This window comes from Panthera onca, chromosome X, assembly GCF_046562875.1.
Source record: "Panthera onca isolate mPanOnc1 chromosome X, mPanOnc1 haplotype 2, whole genome shotgun sequence".
In the NCBI taxonomy this organism is placed as follows: domain Eukaryota; kingdom Metazoa; phylum Chordata; class Mammalia; order Carnivora; family Felidae; genus Panthera; species Panthera onca.
Window position 1 is genome coordinate 12354997 of NC_138357.1, and position 12075 is coordinate 12367071.

General features: G+C 48.2%; 1 long non-coding RNA gene across 2 annotated transcripts in view; it reads right to left on the bottom strand.

Annotated features, from left to right (window-relative positions):
• Positions 1-10498, bottom strand: part of LOC145714266 (uncharacterized) — a 68351-nt gene extending 57853 nt beyond the window's left edge. Inside the window, exons 1-3 of one of the 2 annotated variants that reach the window (XR_014136824.1) lie at positions 10324-10498; positions 8491-8526; positions 7486-7659 (exon numbers count right to left, since the gene is read on the bottom strand). This is a non-coding gene — a long non-coding RNA (uncharacterized LOC145714266). The remainder of the gene's footprint in view (positions 1-7485; positions 7660-8490; positions 8527-10323) is intronic. The other variant, XR_014136825.1, reaches the window with a different exon arrangement.
• Positions 10499-12075: the final 1577 nt, after the last annotated feature.

Here is a 12075-nt window from a genome sequence, read left to right on the forward strand (position 1 = left end):
CGTGAGGTAAGTGTGGGATTAATTCATTAATTGTTAATTGTGGGATTGTTCTACACATTGTAGGATGGATTGTGCCTTGTGATGCTGTTCCACACCTTGCTGGGACAGGAGATCGAGTGTTGTCATGGACCCCACGTGTTTCTGGCTCCATCTTTTGCTGAGGCATGTGTGTAAAAGTTGTGTGTGTGTGTGTGTGTGTGTGTGTGTGTGTGTGTGTGTGTCTGAACTCTGAATATTGTGTGGTACATCTATGTGCCAGGAGTTGACCCTATACAACTCATGGAAAATCTGCACACTCTGGTGTGGTTTTGTGTGGGTCTGTGAGTGGTGGGCAGAGTCTTGGCATTTGACCTAGGAATTGTAGAGAATGTCCGAATGACTGTGTCGCAGAAGAGATGCACGTTGGGGCATGTTTCTGATTTGCGGGAAGTCTTGTGGCGTGAGAGTCATGTCCCCACTGTAACTTGATACTGTGCATTGTGGGGGGCATATCAGTGCTTTGCAATATGATTGTGTACTTTATGGGAAACGTCTGAGTTGTGCATTCGTGTCCATGCTTTGGGTTTTTTACAATTCTGTGGGCTGTGCAAGGAGCTAGGGGTATCGTAGAGTGACTCTGGTATGGGTGGTTCTGGACGTTGTGACACATGTCTGTGCATCTCAGGATACGCCTTTGTGTCCGGGGACAAGTCTAGGGGTTGTGGTATTAGATCAAACTCAGTAGGGCGGACCTGTGCGTCGTGGGATAAGCCCACTGTGGACTACGTGTTACACGAGGCATGTCCGTGTTGAGCATGAGATGCTCCGACATTTGTCTACGCACTGTATGGTGTGTCCAGGTGTGAAGGGGCAAGTCTGTGAGTTGAGAGGCATATCTATGCATTATAGGGCCTCCGCGTGGTAGAGAAATGGGGGGAGAACGCTTTGCGGTGAGCCTGGGTGCCATGGCTCTAGTATTTTCACTGTGGCGTGACTGCATATGTTGTGGAGCAAATCAGCTTTAGAGAGTGAGTCTGTGTGTTGTGATTCCGACCTGTGCACGGAGAGGCTGTGTTGCGGGGCACGCCTGCGTTAGGAGGCAGGCCTGTGCACCGTGGGGTTTACCTGTGCTTTGTTGGGGGGCATACGGGGCACTGTGGCACGTGACTATGCTACGCAATGACTGTGTGTGTTGTGCGACAGTGCGGGCCTTGTGGGGCCTACCCTGGCATCGTGTTGTTATTACTCTGCGCACTACAGGGCGAGCTTGTGGGTTAGGGTTAGGTCCATACTTTGAGAGGCACGTGTGTACGTTGTGGGCCAAGCTTGTGGGTTGTAATCTGTGGGCAGCGAGGTGACCCTGAATGTTCCGATGTGAGCGTGGGTGATGCAGGCACACGTGGGCATTGTGGGAGATGCCTGTGTATGACGGGACATGTCTGCAGGTTGCGGGATGAGTCTGTGGTTACAGCTTGTATCTGAATTCTCTGCACCTGCATATCTTTCGGGGGACTACGTGGAGACAACCGAAGGTGTTTGGGGCCTTTGCGTTGTGATATCATTCTGTTCCCTTGGGCAGCTGGGCGCTGTGGGAGTGCCTGTGCATTAGGGGGTACGTCCGGGTGCTGTGAGGCTATGGTGCACGGTGGGGCAGGACGGGGTGCTGTGTGGCCTGTCTCTGCTGCGTGGGAGAAGTGTGCACCGTGGTGCTGAGTGCGTGGTCGGGGGAGGCGCCGAGGTACCGTGGATCCGGTCTGGGCGTTGCAGGACAGGCGTCGGTGTTGTGAAACGAAGGTATTTACTGGAGCCGGCGTGCGCGTTACGTGCCTGACACGGGCACTGCGGGGTAGGTCTGCTTTGTCCCGTGATTCTGTGTGCTCCAGATCTGCTTGGAGGGAAGGGGGCAGTCCACGCGCTGAGGGACAAGCCTGGTATGGTGGAGCAAGCGTGGGCCCTGTGGAAAGAGAGCAACTTGGGGTGTACGAGTGAGATGTGTGGGCTGTGACGGCGACAGTGGGATGTGACTTTGTGTGGTGGTCAAGGCTACGTGTCGTGGACTGTTTCCAGGGATTTTGAAGTGAGGCTCCTCTGTGCGCGGAGAACACTCGGGATTACACATTTTATCCAAGCACTGTGGGGCTCATCCGTTCCTTATGCCACGCCGGCCAGCGTGTTCCGTGCTGAGCGTGTGTGTTGTAAGAGCACGTGTGTACAGGAGAGGCTGCGTTTAGTTGGTGAATCCGACATGGTGAATCCTCGCATGGATGGGTGAATCTGTATCGTGGGTGTGTTGTGTGCAGTCATTTGGGAATCGTAAGCAAACGGTGGTGAGAGCGGGAGCCATGGTGGGATTCTGGGCTCCGTGTAGGTGGACTCCGTGTGTCATGGGCTGATTCGAATTTTTTCCAATTAAGTCTTAGCAGCACAGTCCAGTTCCATGTGTAGAAACAACAACAATAACAGTAACAACAAGATCAGCTAACGTCGATAACGCTAACTCCGTGCCAAGCACTGTTCTCAACACTTTATAGGCATTCACTCATTTGTTCCTCTCAACAGCCCTACTAAGTAGGGTACTATTATTATTCCAATTTGCACCTGACAAAACTAAGGCCCAGAGCAGTTAAGAGACCTTTCCAACGTCACACAATTAGTCAACAGTCCCTGTGGGCCTGGAACCCAGGCAGTCTGAATCCTAAGTGTCAGCTTCTAACCGCAATCTACACTGCCCCTTTGTTTTGCGGTGTGCTGTGCTTCTGGAATGTCTCTGGGCCTTGCGGGGCACGCCCAGCTGTGGCGGCGTGTCTTGCGTCACATGACACCTAGGGATTATATGTTTGATCCAAGTAATGTGGGGCTCATGTGTGCACTGTCAGCGTGGGCAGGCTTTTTGTCGTGGGCCAACTATGTAAGTGGCATGAAGTCTCTGCTTGAAGGGAAAGTCATGTGGTTATGCGATTCTGTGAGCAATCAAAGAAATTGGCACGTTTGTGTGAGTACCTATTGTGAAAGGTGTGTTTCCTTGAGAGTCTACTGCCTGGATTACGGCACGTACCTGTGCCTTGTGGAGTCAGTCTAGCTGCTCAAGTCTTTGCTTTAGAGGGTAGATGTGTACACTGTGACGCAGTTCCGCGAGTCATGGGGGAACCACGCGTGCTGTGCGAGGCGTGCACGTGCCGTGGGGTCTCCAGGTATGCCGGGGCTAACGGCTACCTTCCCGAGGGGCCATCTGGGCATTGTGCGCTGCCTCTGGGTGTTGTAATGTGTGTGTGTGTGTGTGTGTGTGGGCACGTGCACATGGGTGCGTTCGTGAGGAATGTGTCTGTGCATTTTAAGGTTGGTCCATATCCATGGGAAGCGTCTTCGTGTTGTGGGACGTGTTTGTTTGTACGATAGAGGCAAGTGGGCGTTTTGCGCGGGGATGAGTTTGTGTGTTGCGGAGTTCGGCTGTGGTGCATGGTGCACCGTGCAATGGAGAGCATGGTGAGGCTTCTCCGTCCATCCTGAAGTACCCCTAGGTGTCCCGGGATACGTAATAGGTATTATGGAGTGTTCTCCGTATTCATGAGGCAAGCCTTACTTTATAGGGGAGGCCTTACGTTGGGGGTTTACTCTGAATGTTATGATGCAATTCCGTGCATCGTACAGGGTCTATCCGGACACGCTAAGCTGTTTTGGAGCACATCTACGTGCTGTAGCGTGTCTGGGTGTCTTTGGATGAGTCTGTGTATTATAATGAGTCTCCCTCCTGGGGAACCCCGAATTGTTGGGTGAGTCTGTGTGTTGCAGGATGAGTCTCGGTATCATGGTGCAAGTCTTGTACATTCGTGAGCATGTTTGTGAATAGAAAGTATATGCACATGTTATACAACAAAAATGTGAGCCCGGGAGGATGTGCTGGTGTGCTACGGGGCATATTGCTGACTTGTAGGGTGTATGGATGCGTGTTGGTGTGTGTGTACGTGGGTGTGTGTTGTGTTGTGGGTCTGTGCCTCGTGGGGTGAGGCCGGGCTTTACGCATCCAGTCTGAATACTGTGGCGTGAGCCTGCGTATAACAGAGCAAGCCTGTGCACCGAATAGCAAACTTGTTGATTGTGATACAGTTGTGTCTATTGTGAGTGGCATCTGGCTTAGGGTTCTGTGTGTGCTCGGGGGGGGGGGGGGGGCGTATCTGTGTGCTGTAGCGTGTTTTTACATGTTCTCAAGCCAGCCCGTGTATCACGCGGCCAATCTTTGTGTTGTCGGATGATTCTAGGTATCTGGGGTAGGCCTTTTTCACTTCAACATAAGGCTTCGGTGGGGGGAGTGACGGTCATATAAACGAACAGCTGCATAGTTTCTAGGTGCCTGTACTAAGCACTTCACGTATCTTAATTCATTTACTACTCACGACGACCCTTCTGAGTAGGTACTACCGTTACCTTTGTTTTACAGACGAGCAAACTAAAGAACAGAGACATGTACTTACCCGAGGTGATACAATTAGAAAGGGGTGGAATCTGGATTTCAACCCAGGTTGTCTGGGTCCAGAGGCCTCGCTCTTAACCACTACACAAGCTGTGTCTGTGCTGCACGTCAGAGCTGGAGCTCAGTAATGTGGTGAGCTATGTCCGCGATCCGTGATGGAAACATTCGTCTCGCAGGCGGAATACGCGTGTTGCGTGTCTACGAACTGGGGACTGTGCATGTGAGGTATGGGTATGCTGTGTTAGAACGAGTCCACGCTATGACCAGATGCGTGCACGGAAGAAGAAATCTATGTGTTTACAGGCAGCCCATGAATTGTAAGTTGTGGGAGTGTGATTACACGGCGGGGCTCGTCCGTGCACTCAGGGTGAGTTTCGGGGCTCGGTCGGGTTTGCGTGTGTTGCAGAGTGAGTATGTCTGCTAATGTGCTAGGACACGTTCATGTGCGCTGTGGGGCGGGGGGGGGGGGGGGTGCCGTGCTGTGGGATGGGTCTGTGTGTCGTGGGTGGCCTCCGTGTTGCGAAATGAGTGAGGGTAGTCTGGATCACGTCTGCGACTGCGCCCTGAGGGGTGGCTGTGTGAGCCCTGAGGAGTGGCTCCGGACACCTTGGAGACAGATTAGGTGGCGCCGTGGCACGAGTGTGTCTGTTGTGGAGCCAACCTGTCCGTTGTCGGGCCCGCGTGCACGCTGCAATGCGGTGCTGTGCACTGGGGAAGAGGGATGGCTATTTATTGCAGCGTGTCTAAGGAACGTGGGGCACGTATGTTGACGGAGGGACACGGCACGCCTTGTCTGGCAAGTGTGCGTGGCCGGTGAAGGCCCAGACGCGGGGCAAACGAGCGCACCGCGAGGCAAGGGTTGGCGTCGTGTGGTAACTGTATTTGTTGTGGAGCGAACTGCTACACTGCAGGAAAAGCCCGTGTGTTGTGGCGCAGTCCCGTGCGTCCCAGGGGGCCGTGGGCGCTGTGAGACGTGCTATTGTATCTCGGAGACGTGGGGGGAGCTTGTCTGGGTGCTGCGGGGAGAGTCTCTGGGCTCTGGGTTTCATCTGTGTGCCATGGGGTAAGTCTTCGGGCTCTGGGGTGAGTGTGCCTTCGGAGGGGCATGTCCTCGTGCTGGGGGGCAAGTCTGCGTCTTGGGGAGAGACCGTGCATCCCAGGGCCGGTCGGCCTGGAGTGGGTAGGGACCACGAGCACGGGGAGGGCCCGCGTCCCGTGCAGAAAGTCTGTGCGGTGAGTTCACAGGCTGTAGGGAGCGTCTCCGCTGTGGGGCGTCTCAGTTTGTGGCACAGAACGTGTTCTACGGAACAGTCTTTTGGCTGGGGGCAGCACCCGTGTGTTGTGGGGACGCTTCGTGCCACGGGTTTAGTACGATTTGGGTACTCTGTACACTAGGGAGCAAGTCTGGGCCTGGCGGCGTGCGTGCGTTCCGCGGTGCCTCTCTTTGTGCCATGGAGCAAGTGTAGCTGCCGTGGGGGAGCGTGCCTTCCCGCGTGGGTCTCTGAGCTGCGTCAGGAACCATGTTCTGGGGCGACGTCTGTGTTCTGTGGACGGTCCGCGTGCTCTAGGGCGCATCTGTGTTACGGGGTAAGGCCACGTGCCCTGAAGTGGGGCGCCTGCGTGCTCTAGGGAGTGTCTTCGGGACGCGAGGGGAGTCTGTGCCCTCGGGAGAATCTCAGCTCTGGATTTAGTCAGCGGGGCACCGGGAGAAATCTGTGGGCTGTGGGCAGAGGCCACGTTCTGTGGTGTGTGTCCTGTAGGACATGTCTGTGTCCTGTGGGGTAAGTCCGTATTTGCTAGAGAGCCTGGGCCACACCAAGGGCTCGCGTGCTATTGGGACAGTCTGTGATGTCGGGACTGTGGGTGGGTCGTGGGAAAGTCTTTACGGAAGGGCGGGTCGCGTCATGTGGGGCAGGTCTATGTCCCTGACGTGAGACTTTCTGCCTCGCAGAGAATATGTGTGTCTTTAGGGGAGTCTGAGTGACGTGGGAGATGACTGTGTGCCTGTCCGTGTGCCGTGGGCAGAGTGTGGGTGCTGCAAGGGTAAATGTGTGTGTGTGTTAGTGACGAGTGGGCCTTAAAGGGTAAGTTTGTACATTGCAGCCCAAGTCTATTTCAGGGCAAATTGTCCTTTACTATCTACAAATAATAATGCCAACACTCATACAAACATTACTATGTAACAGACACTGTTCTAAAAGTGCCATTATTAATCTGCATTTTACATCTGAGAGCGCCAAAGCACAGAGACATTAAGTAATCGTCCTATGGCCACGCAACTAGCAAGAGGTGGAGGTCTGAAAGCAAGCAGCCGGTTTCCTGCGCCCACACTACCATGAATCCCCTTAGGGCCTGGGGGGCATCAGTGGCCTCAAACACTGGGAATACTTCGTGGTCACTGCTGGACACAGCGAAAGCAGGTAATTTGAAAGGAAAAGGGAGCAGCTCAAAGCCTTCCAAGTATTACAAGATAACACAACGCTCGATATGCAATAGCGACGGCCGCTTAGCCCAGAGAAACTGACATCATGACTGCACAAGCGCGCCTTCAGTGACTGCGGCCCCCCCAGCCGCATTCTGCCACTGCAGAGGAGTCAACACGCATGCCCTGACGAGCTGTTGTTGCCAGGGAAACCAGCCTCCAGTCACAAACAAATCACAGCCTAATGCGGCAAGTCAAGAAGTGACCGGGCCGTGGCTGTGAGCCAAAAGAGCCCCTTGCAATGAAGGCACGCAAGGCATCCTCCCACCCAATGCCCCCTGTGTTTCTTCCTGAATCAGCAAAGGCTAGAGGCCAGACTCTGAAGTCAAGAGACAAAGAAGGCTGTGTTAGATGTGGGGATGGGGGGTGGGGGGGGGGTGGGGGGGGGGTGGGGGGGGGGTGGGGGGGTGTCAGCAGTGGGTGGCAGGTGATTTTAATAATCAAATATTTCTGTGAGCAACACTTAACTCTTCTCCCACTAAGACTAAGAGTCTGTTTCATGCCTGAGCCTTCCGCCTGCAGTGAAAAGAGGTGAAGCACTGGGGTGTGTCCTTACCTACAAGAGACGGTTGCAGTCTACCTCCTTTAAATCCCTAGATCAGACTACTGCCAGCAACAGGCTGGCGAGCGTTATTTATTTCTGCTCCTCTCACAGCTCTTACATTTCCTTCTTATACCATTCTAGAAAACTCCAGGAACTGAGTCCAGACAGCTTTAATTCTCCGAGCACCTGAGGAGTAGAAAAAGAGGTTGAAGGAGGAACCTTACCAGTAACACTAACCCCGGGGGGTGGGGGGTATGTTTTGAACCCACGATTAGGATGCCAACTGTGTCCAAGGGGAATAGGACATCTGGGACAGTGGTTTTATATATTCACTTCCCTCAGTTTTAATTTGTAAAAAGCATCTGATAAAAGTACAGTTTGGGAGTATTTAAAATTTAAAAATCCTGTCTGAAAACCACTGAGCTATACTGCATGTGTCTAGAATCCTTGAAAGGCATAAGCACGAACGTGATGCTTTAGAATGCTACCGGAAGCTGCAAGAAGGTACGAATACTATTGCAGAAAGGGACCACCTGGGGCAGAAAGAAAATGGCCGACCTGTGGACACTATTGCCCTAGCTAACGGGAGAGAAGTTGTTGCCATTTGAAATCAGTGGAAGGAGGTTGGATTATTCAATAAATGATGCTGAAACAATTGGTGACCTATTTGGAAAAAAAACAACATTAGATCCTCCTTCAAATTCATACCATACACCAAAATGAATTCCAGATGAATCAGAGTTAACTGTAAAAAATGAAGCAACGGAATGGAAAACAAGGCAGGTAAGTGTACTCATCAATGAAAAGAAATAAATCCCCAAATCAGAAAATTGATAGCTGTGGATATCTAAAACTATAAGGCCGCAACATGGGGGAAAAAAAAAAAAGCTGCATAAATGGTACAAAATCAACAGGCAAACAACAACTGGGAAATAATGTTGTCACCACATATGATAAATAAATTAGGCGACAGTGTTTAAGGAGGCGGTGGAGGACAAATCTTAAACTGGTTCATACCATTTGATCCGGAAATTCCACGTCTACAAATTTATCCTAGGGAAACAAAAACCAGAAAAGCACACAGAGATTTATATGGAAAGATATTCTTTAAATGATAACAGCAAAAATTGCACCTATAAACATTCGATAACTAGACATGTAGTGGGACACTTAAGTGATCAGAAATTATGCATCCATAGAACCCTGCATTCTTATGGAATGTTTAGAAAATGACGAATCGCTCTCCATATGTTGTTTAATGATGATTAAAGCAAGTTGCAAAACTGTATGCACATACGATTTTCATGTCCTATACAAATATACATTTCTACACATTCATTTGTACCTGTTCAGGAAAGAGGAACTGAGGGTAATTTTTGCAAATGTTAAACAATTAATATGCAAAATTTTTATAATAAAGGGGAAACACAGTATTTTCAAGACTGCTATAAAAGCAGTGGGAGCACAGAAAAGAAAGTCTAGGGATAAAGACAAGCAAAACAAAGCCTAAATGTACCTATGGGCCAGTGGGAGATCCAGGAAAACAAACTCAGTGTGAGTTACAAGAAGATTACAGTATTATTTTCAGGTTAGTAGGTGTAGAATTTCTTAAACAAGATGGACTCCTGGAAAATTTTCTTCACTACACCAGAGAACGGTCACATGTCCCAGGATGCGTCAGTCATTCTCTCTGCCGCAGTGCTCAGTTCAATGCCCCCCTCCCTCTGCCTTCGGCACGCTCTCCCTTACTCCCCGTGCAAAATATGCCACCAGCGGACATTTTCAGCTTGGAAAAATGGCCCATCTTGTGGGTTTTCTTTAAAGCTTTTCTTTCTTATGTTTCCTCCTTCATCGCTGTTTGTCATCTAAGTCACAAATCTACGTATGCTTTTTTCTTCCTCCTTCCTTCCTGCTGAAGTGTCAAAAGAGTCTGAATTTCAAAAGAAATAAACTGCTCCAGTTTTTTTTCTTTTTTGGTTTGTTTTCTTGCAGAAATGGATCTACAAATGCAATTTCTAGGTAAAAGGGGGCACAACATCTTACACGTTTTCAGACACTTTTCAGAAACAAACATAAAAGCTTTTTTGATAAGAATCTCTGGTCTCCTTCTTCCATCCCTTTTGAAATAAAGAGGCACTGAGAATATTCTGCCTTTACAGTACAAATTGATGTCCACAAGTACAGATAGATGATTTTCAAAATAAAGGCACAGCCACAATATTCATTATTTCATTTTCACAATTTTTCAGCCTAAAACCAACTTTTAATCTTTCCCCTTCAACACATGTTCGTCTCTCACATGAAGCAATTAAGCCGAACGTTACAGGCTGCCCTCCTCACTTTCTCTCCTGTACAGACATCCAGTCACATGATTTTCTTAATTAAAAAAAAAAAATGAGGCATGGTATCCTTCCCATTGCCAAGTAACAGTTTTCTCATACTCTTTCCACACTGGGACAGGAACTCAGATCTGAGAACATCTTGAATCGTAACCCATTTTCTCAAGCCTCATCTAAACATCATAAAGCTGAGATACTGTTCCGAACACAATTTCTCATCTTGGTAACAACTTCATCAAGTCATATGTTGGGAAATATCTTACCAGAATCACAAGGGGACATTTCTAGATTTCCCTCCGGCGGCCCACTTACCATGTAAGACACAAGCTTTAAAACTAGTAACGTGACTGTGGAATATTTAGAATTTAATTAATCCATTTTCCAAATACTGGTGATTAGAATCAGGGATTCCTAGATCGTTCTGTATTATTCTACTGCATCAAAACATGTTGGTCACTTTGCAAAGCGTATTTTGGGGATCTATTTTACAAAAGATTTCTCAGCTACTTACCAGCTGCCTGCGCTCTGCCTTTCCACCAGCTCTGAGGCTGTCGCACTGAAGGGGTGGGGGAAAAACAGCAGCAGCCACTTGAAAATGAGCTGTGTTCTGAAGAAGGGATTAGCTCTATGCAAAGAAATGAAATGCCTTGGGATTATCGTCAAATTCCTCCAAAAACGTAAAATCATATTAAACATCACATGTCAAAAAGCACATGCGCATCAAGGAACAGATTTTAATAGCTAAACCTCTGATCTAAACCACACTTAAATTGCCTTGGTTTCCCGTGGAACCCCTACAATGCCATGGGCTTTTGGCTCTCCCGTCTCCTAGCAACAGTCTCATTAATATTGGTTTCTGCAGTGGTCCTACTAGGCATCAGAGAACACCGACAAGGTCTAGTCTCTGGTAGCATTTTGTTGCTCAGTATGTGTTTTCCCCAGGTCAGTAACAAGGAGGGTCAGGCATTCAATGACAAGTTCTCCAGAGGAAGATTTTGGATTGGAGTGACATCCCATTCTAAGGACAGATTGTTCTTCTGCCCTCCCTTGGTGCAATGCGGTCATTAGACCCTTGACCTAAACATGGGCCTCAGCAAAGAGATGCCTAATGCCTTCTGCAATCCTCAAATTACACACAGAAGTTCAGGCCCCATATCAGTGTTGTTATTATACACCATATGCAGAGAAAAACAAATAATGCACAGAATTCATCTGTGTCCTTACCCCCACTCATCAGCATGGCTCCTGGAGGTATATGTCAGAAAAGCAGTGGATGACCTGCAACCAGATCAAAAACAACCTTCATCTGTAAATATTAACACTAATATGACAAAATATGACATGTTAAGGAAATAAGAGCAGGTTGTTGTACAATACGTATAATGCGATCACTTGTATAACTTACGTGGACAGGAATGAATGTACACAAAGAAGCCTGGAAGGCTATACATCAACATGTTAAGAGGGATTACGTCTGGGCTTTCTATGGATGGTAGAATTGGATGGGGGGTTCGGTCGTGTTTCTTTCTGATGATATAATAACTTTTCTGCAATTAACATACATCCCTTAGGTTAGTAAAAGAGAACCATGCCCAACAATGCCAATGTACTTAATGCCACTGAACTATACACTTAAAATAGTTACAAAGTTAAATTTTATGATATGTATGTTTTGCTACAATAAAAAAGAACCATTCATTCATGTACATGTACTGAGTACATGTACTCATGTACTGAGTCTCACCACATTCAGTATACTGTATGGTGGGCAGACATTATAAAAATGAATAAAACACAGTCTGTTCCCTTCTAAAAGCTCATAATCTAACGAATGAGTACCCCCAAAACTTCTATGCAGGTTTTTATTATACATGACACGTAGAACTGCTGCATTTAGAAAGAGATATTTCATTAACATACTTTTTACATTTCATCAATTTGGGGTAACATTTATAATTAGAGTTGTTACATCGTTTGCCTAAAAATACTGGACTCCTGGTATGTGGAGGAAGTAAAGGAATACACAGTAAATATTTTAATTGTTATTAAGTATTTTAATATGTAAGTAATATATACATTTGTATATGTGTATAAAATTGTCATATTTTTAAAAGGAAGAGAAGGGAAACTGTTCTAGATTAAAGAAGATTAAAGAGATAGGACCCCCCCCCCCCAAAAAAAAAAAGAAAGAAAAAGAAGTATTCCAAATGCAATGTGTGATCTCTGATTAGATCCTGGATAGAAAATAAAACAGCTATAAAAG